We start from the raw sequence: 17,706 nt of genomic DNA, 5'->3' as shown, positions 1-17,706 counted from the left end.
TAACTGTCTCAGGTTTATGAATGAGGGCTCAGAGGAAGAAAAATAATGAATAGCACAAAGATGTATTCTAGGTCTTTTTAATGCCAAGAGGAGTCTGGCACAAAGAAACATATTACCCTTTCCTTCAGAGAGTGACAGAGAATGATATTTCCTGACATTGCATTGAATTTATTTCACTTTCTTAATGTAGCGTCTCTCAGTATGTGGTTTCACATTTGTTTATGCTCATGTAGCCAACTGTGCATTGCTACAAAAAGGAATCTGAGGTCTAAAAGAGAAGCAACATTTTCTTCACCAAATGTAAATTCCTGAAGAAATCACTCTTCCCTGAAATATAAAATTTGAATAACAATTTTTAACGTTTTGTAAAAGTCTTGTAATAGTTATCTCTCAAGCAGCCAAACAAAACGGAGTTCTGTGTGCAGATCAAATCACTTTGATGAGCTGAGCAGAGCAGCAGCAATGTCGGTAGTCACTGTACTTCATCTCCAGTTCTGTTATGATGGGTTCAAGAAACAGTATATCAAAGCAGACTACAAAATCTCATCAAAGAAAATCAATCGAATATGGTAGTCAAGATCGTATTATAGAACCCATTTTTGGCAATTTTCTTAAAATTTTACATAAAGCTGTTCAGAATCCAGACTTACTGCTACCTAAATTCTAAATTGTACAAACGCTATTGTATGTAAGAGCATGTCTGCATACAGATGGGCAGCCTAAAAGACCCCTATTTCCTATGACAAGCAGTACTATGAATTCTTAAATGAATGCAAACAAGGATTTATGTTGATTTATCTGTGGTCCCAAACCCTATTGCATCAGTACCCCATAGATTTGAATGGTGTAGCAATCGATTCAGCTAGTAGACCAGAGTAAAACACTGTATTATTTCTCAGAGTTTTCTTCTCTTTCATACTTTTTTTAGGCTATTGTTTGGTAGTGTGAGATTTCCCTTCATTAAAAGCTCCCATTTAATTCTAGTGCCATAGTAGTAAAGATCCTCTGGCAGCAAAGCTGTTAAAAGAGGGTATAGCATGCACCAGGCAATGCTCGCTTCATTCCCTGTGAGCATCAAACAGCTGTCATTCAACTAAATGAGTTGTCATTAGCAAGCAGATTTTCACTCCAGCCTTCTGGAGCCATGCAAAGAAATCTAACTGAAGTAATAACTGTTGGAGAAGCCCCGATAGAGTTTGGAGGCGTAGGGGTCCCCTTCCCCCATTCTCTCTCCTAGAGCATTAGGCAGTCTTTCTCAAGTGTGGATATTTGGCTTGGATCTGGTGACCTAAAATTACCTCTGAAATCTGGCACAGTATCTCAGCTCTAGCATGAATGTGTTCGCCTGTCAGCCAGCATTACTGGTAGGCATCCCAAGCATTGCCAAGTATTCACCAGAGGTAGGGATAATGGATAGGCTACAGTGACTTGCAAAGAGGAATGGTTTCCTTTCTTCAGTTTAGAATTTCTGCGAGAAACTATTGCCTCAGCTTTCTTGGTCTACGTTTTTAGTTTTACTATGGTGATTTCGATACTTACCCCAAATTCAGACCTCATCATACTAATGGATTTTCAACCCCAGACTCAGTCTTTCTTTCCCATAAATGGCACATCTTCATGTGCCCTATACACCATTTTCTCATGCCAGAATGTGTCTTTTTGTAATTTAATGTTTTTCCATCGTACTCCTAAAGTCAGACTAAATAAAGAAATAGTCACACTTGTGAAGCTATTGGGCTTATTTAGAGATAAAAGGAAATTGTTTCATTGATTCAAAAAACATTAAGTGGATCCCTATGAGAGTAGTTGTCCCCAGTGTGAAATCCCTCGCTACTTGGGGGCTCTAAAAGATATTAATAAAAATCTTCAAGTTGCTTTAAATATTTCAAAAATTAAAATAGTAATCAGGTATTTGCCCCAAATGAGATTATATAGGCTAACTAAAATGTCAGGTTTCTTTGCTTTGGTTGGAGTTATATTATACCTGTGGCATTCCCAAGGTGATTCTTCCAAACTGTGGATATATTACATTATATAATATCTCCTGACATGATGTACATTATAACTAAAGATACTGCCTTAGATATCCTTAATTTTTGAACACTTGATTATAGCTATCAGCATAAATTCCCACACATCCCCCAATAATTCTAAACTTCATTGCAAAGCATAGTCAGGATTATAACATTAACCTTGAGTATAGATGGTTTTGTGACAAAATGAAGTGTGTAATCCCTTTACAAGATTCATCAGCTGGCTAATGAAGAGCAGGGAGCAGCAGGGTGGCCTGGAGAGGAGGAGCCGGGCAGTCACCCAGCCCCCCCTACCAGCCCCTTCATCAATAACCTCACAACATTCACGCAAGTACAAACCTGGGCAAAATGACCATCACCATGTCATGTGCCTCTACGAATATTTATTTCAAAATAAGCTCGTATTGGCATTTACATTTTTGAAAGAGGAGGAGGGGCAGAGAAAGAGGGGAGCAGAGGATCCGAAGGAGGTTCTGCATTGACAGGAGTGAGCCAAAGCAGGGCTCAAACTCACAAACCATGAGATCGTGACCTGAGCCAAAGTAGGACACTTAACTGACTGAATCACCCAGGTGCCCTAGCTTTTACATTTGTTTCTTAAGTGAGGATATGAATTATGCTAAATAAATACAACTTGTCAAACAAAATCTTTCAGACTATAAAGTCCATTGATGAGGGACGGAGAATAACAAAAGTGGTCTTAGAAGGTAGAAAGTGTGAGATTTTACATTCTAATCTATTCCTTAATGATCATTTTTATCTTTAACTTTTATTCTTGATAGGATGGAAAAAATACAGAAAACTACAGAGAAAAAGATAACAATGTACACGTAAACCCTCACTGAATGAGTAAATGCTCATATTTTTTTAATGTTTACTTATTTTTGAGACAGAGAGAGAGATAGACAGTGTGTGAGTGGGGGAGGGGAAGAGAGAGAGGGAGACACAGAATCCAAGCCGTCAGCACAGAGCCCAATGCAGGGCTCAAACCCACAAACTATGAGATCATGACCTGAGCTCAAGTTGGATGCTTAACTGACTGAGCCATCCAGGCACCCTGTAAATGCTCATATTTTGTCTTTTTTTTTTTTTACTTAATTTATTTTACAAAAGAAATAAAATATTTGGGTTAACACTGAGCCCTCCTGGAGGCCTTCCCCAATCCCAGTTGCCACATCCCCTTCCCAGACACAACCATTCCCATGAATTTGATCTCTATCTTCCTAATCCATGTTTTAATGCTTTTATTTATATCTCCATAAATAGCATAGATTATTGTTTTGTGGGAATTTTCAAATTTATACAAATGCTATCATACTCTAGACATGACTTGATACCTTGCTTTCTAAACTTTAACACTTTTTTAAATCACGTAGATTTAGCTTTATTTTACTATTGAGTAGTTTTCTATTCTGTAACTGTACCACAATTTATCTTAATGTCTTTACTTATGGACATTAAGGTTATTTCCTATCTTTTGTGATTACAAATGATAACGGACTGAACATAGTTATGCATGTTTCCTGACACATAGGTATTGGAGGCAAGATTCTTGGGTAAGAATGCAACAAATTGAAGGCTTTCAGATGGTTTTAGGGAAGGTCTATAGGATTTAAAAGATAAAAAGAGCTCATTAAAACAAGCACGGGAAAGGTACAGCAGGATCACTTTGGGATGTTAACAGAACACTTTGTTGAGGAGGAGGAGGCTAATTTGTTTTAAGTGGCATTTTTCCAAAATACATTTAAACAGAACTAAGAAAAATATCAGATTTAATTCCTGATTACAGAGTGACACTACTTTCCTAGAAAGAAAACTCTTCAAAGCAGGTAAAGTGATAACAGACACGTTTTGTTTCTGACAAGATAATGTCCTCTCTAACATCAGCCCCCCACGCAGGATCCCACTGCTCTACCCAAGCCTCCCTACTTAGCACACTGTGAACAGAATTTATATATTTCCACCTTTCCCAGGCCTCTGCTTCCGCTGGGCCCGGCCTAGAAGGACTCGGCTCTGGTTCACAGAGTTCTTTCCCTCTTCTTGATCCCTGTCATACTTAGCCGGAGCATCTCACTCAGACTTCATCACTGACATCCTTGGTGCAAGTGACAAGGGTTGTGATACGATGCCAACCTAGGTCTTTAATATCAAGCAATTTTCACATGCTGCTGCCTCCAAGTTCCAAGCTTTCTGTAACAATGACAGAAGAATCTAGAAACAGCCTAGTTTCTTTTCTTGAGTGGCAGCTTTTCTTTCAAGTGAGTCATAACAATAATGCCCATGCTAATGAGACTATCAGAATAAAAATAGCCAACACTTATTCTAATAGTCTTGATATGTACCATCATACTTAATACACAAGTATACATACTTGATATGTATCATAACACTTAATATGTATCATCTCATTTAATCCTTACAATGACTGTGAAGAAATGAAAGGCCAGAGAGATTAAGTCACACAGTTCGTAGACAGCTGAGTCAGGCTTCAAACTAGGTCTGTCTCATTCCTCAGCTGATCATGTTAAATTGTCTTCTATATTAATAACTAGAGAAACATGTTCCTTTTGTGTATAAGAAATTAATAAAAACCACCCTGTTTTCACCCATGGGAGAAAGGAAAGGCAGTATGGCGGGGTGTAAAATGTGTCGATTTTGAACCCACTTCAACTTGAGTTCAAATCCCACCTCTATTATTTATTAGAAGTGTGGTGAGTTATTAATTGCTTACATCCCTACTTTAAAATAGAAAGTCCCCTGGGTTCCTTGTCTATTGATATACAAATGATACTTAGTCTGCAGTTTTTCTTATTCTGTATTACACAGTGTTTGGTGCATGTTTCTGTTTCAGCAGCTACGTTATATTAATATTATGCTTTTATGTATTTATTCATAAAATCCATTCATTAGGCACCTGCTTAATGTACCAAGCTCTATTCCAGATGCAGGAACACAGTTGTGAAATTCACACAATAGCACTTGCTCTCATGACATTTAGATTCCAATAGAGAAAGAGAATCAATAAAATATAAGTAAGTATCTATATATAAACATCTTTATATTGTGACATAAAGCTAGATAAAGCTATACAAAGAGCTGAGATTGGGTGATAGAGAGCAACTTGGTAGCTATTTTAGATTGAGGAATTAAGAAAGGCTTCTCCGACAGAATGAAGTTTAAGCTGCTAAATGAATCACAATAAGGAGCCAGTCTTGCAAACACTATGGGAAAAGAGGTCCCAGGCAGATGAAAGAGCTAGAGCAAGGAACCCATATTCTCACCTTACTAGACCATGAGCTACCCAGAACCATCTTAAAGTGTTTCCGATTACTTTCCTGTGGATGATTTTAACATGTTACTCTGTTCCTTACATATTGATGAGCCATTACTGCAACGATGCTATGTAACAAATCAGACAATTTATCTGCTTAAATTCCTTCGATGACTTCTTCTCCTTGGACTTGGAATAAAATCCAAACTGTAAAGTGAAAACTTCATAAAGAAGAGAATCACGATTTATACATCTGGTTTGCCACAATGTCTCCTGTACTTGTTTTGGTGCCTGACAAGAAGTAAATGCTGTACTGGTAGAATAACGATGAAGGAATGCATGCATGAAGAACCTGGGCTCTGTGTCCTAGCCCTTCATTCCCTTCAAGGGATTGTGACTCACCTTCTCATTTATATTTTAAACCATTCTCTTACCAGTACTGGCCCTTTGGCATTCAGCACATGCCTTTTTTTACCTGAAGAACAAAAACAACTTAGAGCAACAACAGAAAACCCTTTCTTTGATTCCTTTAGCTACCAACCTTTTTCCCTCTTAAGTGGCACACTTGTCATTCACACTTGGAAGGTCACTTCTACCTACTATAAAGTTGTAAATTGCCCATGAAATATATAATTGTCAAAGTCAATGGGCATATTTTTCCTCACCTGACTAGGTGACTGCAATTCCTTTGGTGGGTGAAACTCATTTTCTTTTAAGTATTCCACACAGCACTGCTTCTGATCAAGGAACTCACTTCACAGTAAAAGAAGTGAGGCAAATGGGACCATGATCATGGAATTCACTGGTCTTACTATGCTCTCCATCACCCTGAAACAGTTGACTTGATAGAATAGTGAAATGACCTTTTGAAGACTCAGTTATAGGGCCAGCTAGATGGCAGTTCCTTGCAGAGCTGGAGAAAGGTTCTCCAGAGGCTCTTTATACTTTGAATCAGCATCCAATATGTGGTGTGGATTCTCCAATAGCCAGGATTCAGGGGTCCAGGAATCAAGAAGTAGAAATGGAAATGGCACCATTCACCATTACCTCTGGTAACCAATCAGTGAAATTTTTGTTTCCTGTGTTTGTTGCTTTATGTTCTGCTGGTGTACAGATGTCAGTTCCAGAGGAAGTAATAGTTCTACCAAGGGACACAATGATTCTACTGAACTGCCACCTAGCCAGTCTGGGCTTTGGATCAATGGCAAAGAAGGTAACTGTGGTGTTGTCTGGGGAGACTGATCCTGACTACCCAGGAGAAATTGAACTACTACTCCACGATGGAAATACAGAAGAGTATGTCTGGAATACAGGCCATCTCTTGTTATTACCATGCCCTGTGATTAAGGTCAATAGAACCTACAATAACTCAATCCAGGCAAGACTACTAATGATTCAGACCCTTCATGAATTAAGATATGAATCACCCTGTCAGGTGAAAAACTGTGACTAGTTAAGGTGCTTGCTAAAGACAAAGGGAATACAGACAGAATGGATGGTAGAAAAAGGTTGTTAAAACACCAGCTAAGACTATTTGACCAGTTACAGAATTGAGAACTATAGTTGCCATTAATGTTTCTTCCTTATTTTGTTCTGAATACATCACATACACACATATTTATATATGATATATATAAAAGCAGTCTTTGTTTTGTTTATGATGTAACATAAGATGTATTGATATTATATCAGTATTTAAGTATTGTTAATTCTACAGCAAAGTATTTAAGTTATGGAATATCAGGAGAAGAGTAAACACCACTAATGGACTTGACCTCCTTTCTGAGGAAAGGATTAGTGCATTTTCAGTTGTATGCAGGATAGTTTTCTCGTGTTAGGAAGAATTATGACCTTGTTAATTATCTTTATTTGGAGATTAAGTATGGTTTAAGGTGACCTATGTGGGTGCCAAGTTGATAAGGGGTGGACTCAGGAAGGTTAATTTTGTGTGTCAACTTGACTGGGCTAAGGGATAGCTGGTAAAACATGATTTCCGGGTGTGCCTATCAGGGTGTTTCCAGATGAGATTGGCTTCTGAATCAGATTAAGTAAAGAGGATCATCCTCATCCACCAGGCCAGGCATCATCCAATCCACTGAGGACTGAGGGCCTGAATAGAACAAAAAGGCAGAGGAAGGGCTAATTTGTTCTTTTGGCTTGTCTCATCCTGGTCTTGGACATCAGCATTTCTAATTTTCAAGCCTTCAGACTCAAACCCATATTTACACCATCATCCCTGAGATTCTTGGGCCTTTGGAATCGGAAGCATGATATTGGCTCCCCAGTTTCTCAGGTCTTTGGGCTCAGATTGAATGACACCACCAGCTTTCCTGGGTTCTTCAGCTTGCAGAGGGCAGATTATGAGACTTTCTGGCCTCCAGAATCACATGAGCCTATAATAAATTCCTATAATAAATACTCTCATATATATTTGGTTCTTCAATACCCTAATACACTCCCTCTTGCCTAATTTTCTATTTCTCCAGCCATCCCTTAATCTTCCTCACAGCCTATTTCCTCCTCATTGTTCCACCCTAAATGGCTCATTCTCACCCCTGTGTTTTTACTTTATGAATAACTCCTGAAGAAATAAACCTAAACTCATGGCAACAACTAATATCTACATGACTATAATACTCATGCCTGAACATTACTCTAAATATACCCCAAGCATCACAGACTTATATAATAATGGGTTACTTACTGGTTGCTTACTATATAATACAGGAACTGAGCTTAGAACTTTACAAACTTTTGAAGCAGATATATAATTATTTTCATTATACTGAGGAATAAAAAAGGGCTTAGACAGGTTAAGTGAATTGTCCAAGGCCACAAAACAGTGACAAATCTAGGATGTGAATCTGCGTTTCCTGACTCTGGAGTCCATGATATGCAATATTATGTTATACTGCTTCATACTCAATGATTATTATAGCTAATTACTTTCAAGTCTCTTAATTGCAAATTATGTTGGATATAATTCATCAGAATCCAAACTGAATTTAATGTATTAAACAGAAAATGTTTTCCTAAAAATATTCTTTCTGCCTAGAAAACTTTATGCCTTACTGTTCTGTTTGTTTAAAATTGTGTATCTTTACCTCTCTTCCTGAAGATTCTTTTGGAAAAAGAAACTTCAGGATAAAAAAATATATATTAAAAAACAGAATGCATATGCTTTGATCAGTTCATGGTTAAAAATGTCCAGTCTCATTTTTTGTTTTGTTTAGCTTTGTTTTACTTTGCTTTTGGTAATGCTCTAGTGGGCTATTTATACCAGGAAATGGTAGACAGCCAGTGTCTTAATGGTTGGATTTCTTTTCTCTGAGGGATTAGGTGAAACAGGCATATTAAGAAGAGATGCTATTAGAAAAATGGATCAAACACTTAAATGTCTAAAGACCAGGGACAAAGAGTTGAAATAGGTGATGGTTAAGTACATGGATCTGCAGCCAGATGATTGATGTTCTATACCCACCTTGAAACTTGGCCATACAAAAAATCATTGAAATCAACTAGCCTCCTATTTCTCACTTGTAAAATAGAAATCATAGCACTACCTACCACCTGAGCTTCTTATTGGTACTGATAAGATCTGCTGTGGGAAGAACAGTGCCTTATACACAGTAAATATTCAACCCAAGCTGGCCAAGTTATTACTGCCTATACTTTCTTCCATGTCCACTGGCTCCATATGGTCCACTAGAAGGTCACATGTCAGACACTCAGGGTTGCAGCACATAGCATTGCAGCACATTCTACCAGGCATGCTCATCTAATTTTGATAGACATTGATATATGTTTCTAATCCCAGAAGACACAAAGAAGCATGTGAGTGAGCCATGACTACTTAAGGAAAGGAAAACCACCTGAAATTCCTACACACTTGGCTAGGTGCGGCAATATCTACCAGTTTGTGTGGAGCAGAGAGAAACTGGATTTAACTACCCCTGGTGTCAGTCTCACAGGTGACTTAATCAAACTGCCTGAATACACAAAGAGTATGAAGATTGAAAGGTAAACCCCGGGGAACCTAGAAGAATAGTTTTTATTTTTACATAGAACATTTAAGGCTTTGAGGAAATTGGATGAGACAGATCCTACCTGTTTTAGAATGTGTTATAGATAGAATAAATTATGGAAATTAATTAGAAGCTTAAGGGAGATGCACTTTTAGATTCTAATTTAGTGGGGCGTGGCGGCACGGCAATTCAAATTCACCTAAATAATACTATATCACGATTGTATTTTCTATATACGGAGATTTTTATACATAGCTAACTTGATCCCCCCCAAAAATCTGTTGCTTACAGAAGCTGTTATTTATCTACCCTCATCTTATATATTCTAAATATTGTCACTTTTGAAAGGTTGGTGTGACTTTTCTGACTCTGTAGCACACCACAAATAGCATTAACCCAAAGCTACCTCATTTAAGAAACTAGGACTTTCTCTCAGAGGATATTCATGTTCTATTAAACTCCTAATGTACGAATCTATCCATTTACGTATAAGAGTGAGGACAATGTGATGTTGTACAAATCCTAGATCTGCACATTATGGGGAGTGAGGACCTATCTTTCCATGGTGTTTATACTCTATAGCCCCAAAGCAAATTTATGTATGAGCTTCATTATTATAATTTGGTCTTCTAGAAAGAAGGAAGGGGTAACTGCTGGCTCAGGGAAAAATTATCTAATGTCCCCCATTTCTCCTCTTGTGCTATTATTTCTCATTTTGTACATATTTTTCCCCAGAGAGGACTTCACCCGGAAGCATTATAGCCCCTCTCCTAGACCTCATCCTCATTTAGCTGAAATATAAGATGCCCCTGAGTAAACGTCACTGATGTGTACCCAGTTCTATGAAGACAGCTGACTAGGGACCATTTGACAAAATTGTTAAGGGTGCCCTCAGCAACATGTTTAGTGTCTTGCCTCTGAACCCATAGACAGATCTCTCTGGCATGTGACATCCCCTCTGGAATGCAACTACAGTTTTGTCTGTCGCCTCATGTGAAAAGATTCCTCATGACCATCTGTTCATTCAGTGCTTCCCAGACCTGGTCCCTACAGATCAATGAACCCATCTTGTATCCCTGATCATATCCAAGTTCCTCGGCCACCTGCACTCAGTCATGATGGGAACTCTTCTTTCACATATTTTGAGAAAAAGTAAAACATTCAACTTGTACATAGTAAAAATAGCAAATCTTCAACTCGAATAAATGCAAATATTTCTCAATCTAACATACCTATATTTGAGAGAAGTAAATTCATCCAAATGGAAGTTTCTTTTAAAATCATTTAATGCATGGGGCACCTGGGTGGCTCAGTTAGTTGAGCATCCAACTTCAGCTCAGGTCATGATCTTACGGTTCGTAGGTTCAAACCCCATGTTGTGCTCTGGGCTAACAGCTCAGAGCCTGGAGCCTGCTTTAGATTCAACGTCTCCCTCTCTCTCGCCACCCCCCACCCCACTCCTGCTCTGTCTCTATCTCAAAAATAAACAAAGGTTAAAATTTAAAAAAAATAATAAATCACTTAATGCATATGTAAAGCTACTTTTTCCACACACACTCTAATAAATCCCATCTATATTAATATTATCAATGTCACTTTGAGTTCCAGTTTACTAATCTACTCTCTTACATGAAAACTCACAGAGCCCTATTCTGACAAGGTGGGAAGTACTTCTTCTACAGAATAACCATATTTACATAAAGAAAAAGAAAACATCATAATGACATTTTCCTTCTACTTGAAACATCACTTTTCATATCCTTGTATGTGTCTGCTTTTAGAGGTCAGTGCAAGATTTCAGATGACTCACACACAAAAGAAGTGCAGCATGCTTCAATTAAGATGTGTTAAAATCAACACATTTTAAAAATCTTATTCCATGTGATAAGATACTAATGAGTGACCTTGAGGGCTTTTCAAGGAAGCTTCCTATTTCTGGTAGTGTTTCTGCTATCACTATTGCATTCACTATGTAAGTATGGAAGTAAATGGAAGGGGAAATTTTCAATAGGGAGAAGCTCTTCTCCCTCTGGCTTCCAGGACAAGTACCCACAGGACATCAACTTTTGATTCCCCAATAGGGCCATCATGGTCTCTGCCTTTGGGAACGTAATGCTGGCTTATCACAAAAGAAGCTCCCCACCCCAACCTTAATTAATAAAAGTAGCACATGTATAGCACTCTTATTTACAAATATCTTTCAGCTATATTATTTGAAATGTGTCCCAAACTCTACAAGGTGGATACTTGGAAAATTAAAAATCTCTTACTTTACAGTCAAGAAAGTGAACTCAGGAAGATAATTTATCAGGTCAGATAGAACATTAGTGGTGGAGATGGAATTCAAAACCAGACATTCAGCTAGAGGAAAGCGCATCTTGCTAAGGTCCTGGCCCTTCTTTAGAGTAGCATATGCCTGAATACAGCCTATCATATTACTCGTGTACTCATGTATTACCACCTATGTGCACACCTGTGAGATAATAAGTCATCAGGTCTTTATATAGAGAAAAAAACATAGAAATACACACACACACACACACACACACGCATGCACGTGTGCACACAATTTGGGTAGAAGAAATGATGTCCCCTGAATGGATACAACACACACATCCATACACACCACACAAAACTCCATCACAGAATGTACTTCCTAGCAAGCAGTTTGCTTACAAATTATTAATTGTATTATTATGAAATGTTTTTATTGAATTTTGAACAAGTACAATCCTTTATGTCAAGTTAATGCTAAGGAACCACCATCTATAAGTCTGGATCCCTCTCCACATACCACTTTTCCATTAGCTATATCAACCCAGTTAAAGAGTATATTGAATGGAACTGAATTAAATGCAACCAGAGAGGGGAGAATGTTCTTTATATTTCTCACATTGCTACATAATTTCTACTGTTTCCTTGGGGAAAGAGGAGAGATAGTGTTTGTTCAACATTTCTTATACAAATAATACACAATACCTGGTTCAATCTTCCCACTCACCAATAAAATTAAAATGTAGGTTTTTTTCTTTATCCCCCTTTCTCTAATTAAGTTACCTGAAGCTCAAGGATGCCAAATAATTTGCCCAGTTGCCTCACATTCATAGATGCCACAGCCAGAATCCCAATGTGGGCATCAACTTGGGCCAATATGATTTCTCTCTTACCACACCGCATGCCCAGGAGCACCCGTCCAAAGGAGAGTGAGAGTAGGAAGCCAGGCTAAAGGAATTGGGGAAGACAGGCTTGGATCTTGAAAATATGGAGCTGAGGTGGAAACTAGATTCCTGAATTCTCCATTCCATCATTGAGCTGTCTTTGTCCTTCCCAGCTTTGTCATAAAACTGGAGGAAAGCAGATCCTGGAGAAGGAATAAATGGAAGGGAGGTGGCAAGCATTTAAGAGGGTTCTCTCCCACACCATTTAATACCAAGTGAAGGCATAGGAGTGGTGCAGAGGGCTAGCTAAGGTGGCTTTAGCTGTCACAATAATTCCGATCATGTCCTCCCCTCAATAAAGATACAATTAGTTCTAAGTAGAAAGTTTGCTTTAATGCAAACACAGCTTCAACACAACCGTCCAGACATACTCTTCCTCCAATTCTTTCAACCAGATTATCACCCCCAAACTTCTCCCTATAGACATTTTGAAACTATCATTGTTCCTTTATATTGCAGCTAATTCTTCTTCACTTCCTAGGGAAGGGTCTTATCCTACCCTGGAACAGTCCACAATATGCTACTTGGGTAGTTATGAGACAGTGTAAGGTAGAGATCCAATTCTCAGTTTCAGACAAAGGAAACCTTATACAAAAATTGGAGCAAGAAGCTGAGGTGGGAAAAAGGGCAGAGGAGAATGGGAGAAGTCACGGAGTATTAATAGAAAGCACTCCTAATAAAACTCAAGCACAAATGTACAAGGTCAGATTCCAGGAGGAAAAAAACTCACTAGGAAAAATAAATCATTTGAGGGAAAAAAAATTAAAAAATGGCCTCATTACAGTGACAATTTGGGGCCAAAATAAAAATCAGAAATGGCAAGAACTAGTAGGACTTCATACACTACAAAGCCTAAATTAGCTTTCGGTTTTGGAGAAAGTACACTAACAGATGCCAGGTTCAACAGATACGCCTCTGGCAATAGCAGAAACACTAACAAAAGCAACATGCAGCTGAGAAACAAACTGCCAGGTCATGAAACAAAGAGGCGCACATCCTCTAGCACCAGCACATTTAAAAAGACCAATGTCTGTGCACTGGGACATTACAGGAACTTTCCACATGAAATGATCCTTTATGAGATACGTGGAGCTGCCACGAACCAAACCTTTGCTCTGGGTCCTAGAACTATAAACAGAATAAAAATCAAATCAAATCTGTAACACTTGAAGCTACCTAAGCAAAATCGAAGCAGGTTAAATTTATTTAACCTGTTCTACTATGATTTTTCTCCACACATTTCAAGGAATATGGGCATATGTGCATAAGAATTGCATTCTGTTCAGAAAACACAACCTATTTTTTGTTAAAATGATCATGAAAAGGATCTAAAGTGTCTCATTGATTCATTTAGACATTCAAATATTTAATAAGCACCTATTATATACTTATTGAGCTCTGTGCTACACACTGGGGATACAAAGAGAAATATATCTGATTTTTAAAATGATTCATTTCACTATACTCTATGTTGATTGACTCTGACTCAGAATTTTCATTTGATCTGGAGCTCCAGATTCTGATACACCAGAGAGGAAACATGCAAGTTCAGAGACTAGCACCACAGGAGGACCAGGGGCAGCCTGGAGATCCTGCAGAAGTTTAGTCCTTTCAAACATTTAAAGAGCAAACTTGTCAAAGAGAGGATAGGTATGTGTTGTTGGGTCTCCAGAAAATAGAATCACAGAAGTTATAGGAAAAGCTATTTTGATCTAATAAAACTAAGGAGCAGAGAATGGGCTACTTTAGAAAAATATGAGTTTCCTGACTCTGCAAATATTCAAATAGAGACTGAATGACCGATTAGAGTTGGTTAGAGTTCTCCTTAAAGGTCTTCAGCTCTTGTATAAAGTTAGATTGAATCTATTAATCTGAGGTGGTGAAGACCGTGGTTTCAGAAGAATCAATCTTATTGACTGCTTTTATATTGAAAACTCCTAAAGTTAGCATTTTATAACTTTAAAATTAGGCTATGTTATCTATACTTGGAATTGTTTTTAATAGTAAGGTTATGAGAAGGTGAATCCATAGAAAGCAATAAATATGTCCACCTTTGGGATTAGGGTGATAGGTCTCTTTAGTTCCTTAAGCTCCTAGTAGAGTCTTGGTCTCAGATATTTTTTTTAAAGTCCATTTCTCCGACCTGTGCCAAAGATTTTACTCTGATCCAATAGCAAGGGCATCGATGGCAGATCCCCAAGTACGGGCCTGGGCTTCCTTCGATATCAGGTACCATATGGTCACTAGAGGTACATTGCTTTTTTAAATGGAAATAGTTCACTACCACTGGTTGATCATAAAATATAAGGTTGAGTACCTTATGTCTGACTCTGCATCATTTGTATCAATGCTACCTATTTTAATTGAATATCTTGCCAGCCGTAGTTATTTTGGTCCTGGGTATTACAAGGCAGCTTTATAGAGGCTATCAAATTGCCTTCCAAATCTGTTGAAGTGGCAGTTGTTACAGGATTAACTGGATCAACAGAGTCTAGAGAATCTGAAGTTGAATCAGAATTGGATTCCTCTGCTAGATAAGCTTTATCCTTTTTGAAATCATCCAAAAAATCTCTGATACTTCATCTTCTCCTTCTGACAAGAGAGAGTTCTTTAACACTAGGACCTTTAGATTTTTATTTTCTGACATCTTAGTTTCTTCCTGTAATTGGATAAAAATTACTGTAAAACACATAAAAAAGAGTGATAGGGCGGGGATAATATCTATCATATATTAGTGTAGTTTAGAATTATAATATCTGAACACTGTGGTAATAAGTGTAAGAACAGACAAGTCTGAAACAGAAGCACACAGAAAAACCTAGAATGTAATAAAGAAGATATCCCAATGAGTGGCATTGGGAAAACTGACTAACATTTGGAGAGAAAAAGTTAGATTCCTACTTTTTTTTTTTTACCATTATAAATGTCATCAGGTTGAAAGAATCATATATAAAGAGAGTAAGCCATACTGATAGTTGGAGAAAATATGTGTTCACTTTAAATGCCATCAAGGTGGAAAAATCTTTCTAGGCATGACACCAATAGCAGAAATGAAAATAAAAGACTAATAAATGCAGGGACTCAGTCAGTTAAGAATCTGACTTCGGCTCAGGTCATGATCTTGCAGTTTGTGGGTTCAAGCCCCACATCTGGAGCCTGTTTCAGATTCTGTGTCTCCCCCTCTCTCTCTCTTCCTCCCCTGCTCGTGCTCTGTCTCTCTCTCTCTCCAAAAACTAAATTAAAAACATTAAAAAAATTTTAAAAAGGTATTTGCAACACATATGATGTGAATACATAAATACTTCTTAAAAAGAACATGAAAAAGACAAAAAAGCATATCCTAAAATGGCTTTAGGACATGAAGAAGTAACCTGTAAAGAGAAATAAAAATGGCCAGCGAGCCAGTAATGGCCAGAGCCATTAATAATCAAAGAAATAAAAATGATAAGACCAAGAAAATTCAACATTTATCTATTAGGCGGGAAGGGAAAAATACCTGATGTCTAAAAGATGAAGAAATAAGACCTTCATACTCTGCTGGTGGGGGTATAAATTATTCAAACATCACTCAAACCATCAATTTAAATGTTTCAAAACATTCCTAGCATGCAGATTACAAAATATATTGAATCAATTAATATGTGTATATCCTTTGACACAGTACTTCTCTTTTAAGAAGTTTATCCTAAGGAAAAAATCTTAGACACACGTAAAAGCATAAAATGAAATAGCATCCATTAAGGATTATGATGTAGTTATACGTTATTTTCATGGAAGATACGTATGTGCTTTCCAACAATCTCCTGTTTTAAAAGATACTGTAATGAATTTGTTTCTAGATAAATTGGTATATTTCTGCTTCTATATATACCAGGATATTTATTCACTAAGATTGAGTTTCATCCTTAGGTAAGATTAGTCATTTTATGCCCTAGCCTTATCTATGTATAGATGTCTCATTTGCCTCACAAATTCCAGATATTCTTCTGTTTGATGTGTTGCTGAGAACTTCTTTTCTTTTTCTTTTCCTTTCCTCTCCTGTCTATCCTTTATCTATCTTAATCTGGAATTAATGGTATAATTAGTGTGCTAACCAGTGTCCACCCTGAGCCACAACAATCAGATGAAGAGCCAGCAGAATGATATTAGCATCTGGACCAACAAACCAGTTCAACCACATGTGCAGATAGAGGAGGAATACCTCTACCATTACGTCCACCAACACTCAGGACACTCATAATCTGTGTTAAGAACACAGATCCATTCCCCCATCTAAATAATCAGCAATTAGAGCCATCCAGATGACTTCTGCAGTTCCTTATTTTAACGCACCATCCCTTAAGATTTTACAATAGCAGTCCCTTAATGCTTTACATCCAGATATAATTCTTAGCCAAGAATTATTTTCAGCTGTCACTGGAGGAGGGACTTGGGGGATTGGAGGAAAGTTTAGTGAGGAACAGTGACAAAAAGTTTATTCACCTTCCCACAGTATCCATAAAATACCTTGGTACCTAGGATTTGGGTTAATGACTGACCCCCTTCCTTCACTTCTAACCTCTGCTTTACTTGAGTCTACTTGTACACTGGTAATGAGAACTTATATGCATTCAGTGCCTCTCCTCTTCTCATTAATCTTCTCTTTTATCACCTCTGTCAAATCCCCAATTCCCTTAATCGTCCTGTGTATTCTTTGATGACGCAGCCCTGTTTCTTAGTGCTGCCTTATTAGCTGTCCCAAGAATGCTCCCTCTATATCCTACCATTATGAAGAAACTTCAGTAAAGCCAAGTTTAGGGGTAAGGAGACACCTAAGATACCCAATAATCTGAACTATCCTATTATTGATAATGAGTTTCACAATGGGAAAACAAAGTGTGAGGACAAAATGGAATGCCTTTGAGATGTCCTCTTTCAAAGAGGGTCAGGATAAAAGAAACAAGTGAGGTACAAATATATCTGAATCTTAAAGCTCAGCACCTAGGGTTTATCTTTCTGTGAAAGATAAATTTCACCCAGTTGAAATTCTCCTCTGAGTTTCTCTTTCTCTGAAATCTTTATTCTAGTCTTCAAAGATAGAATTCTTGTCAAATCTGTCAGGTAAGTCCAGTCCCTATACAGAGCCTTGGAAGGCAACATGCACTCAACAGTGTTTCATG

General features: G+C 37.7%; 1 pseudogene; it reads left to right on the top strand.

Annotated features, from left to right (window-relative positions):
• The first annotated feature begins 1,331 nt into the window (after nt 1–1,331).
• LOC109275113 (inositol 1,4,5-triphosphate receptor associated 2-like) overlaps nt 1,332–17,706 on the top strand; it is a 44,348-nt pseudogene continuing 27,973 nt past the window's right edge.

The sequence above is a fragment of the Panthera pardus genome, unplaced genomic scaffold, assembly GCF_024362965.1.
Source record: "Panthera pardus isolate Hobbes unplaced genomic scaffold, ASM2436296v1 HiC_scaffold_16, whole genome shotgun sequence".
In the NCBI taxonomy this organism is placed as follows: domain Eukaryota; kingdom Metazoa; phylum Chordata; class Mammalia; order Carnivora; family Felidae; genus Panthera; species Panthera pardus.
Note: the sequence above shows the minus strand (reverse complement) of the source record. Positions and strands in the feature narration are given on the sequence as shown.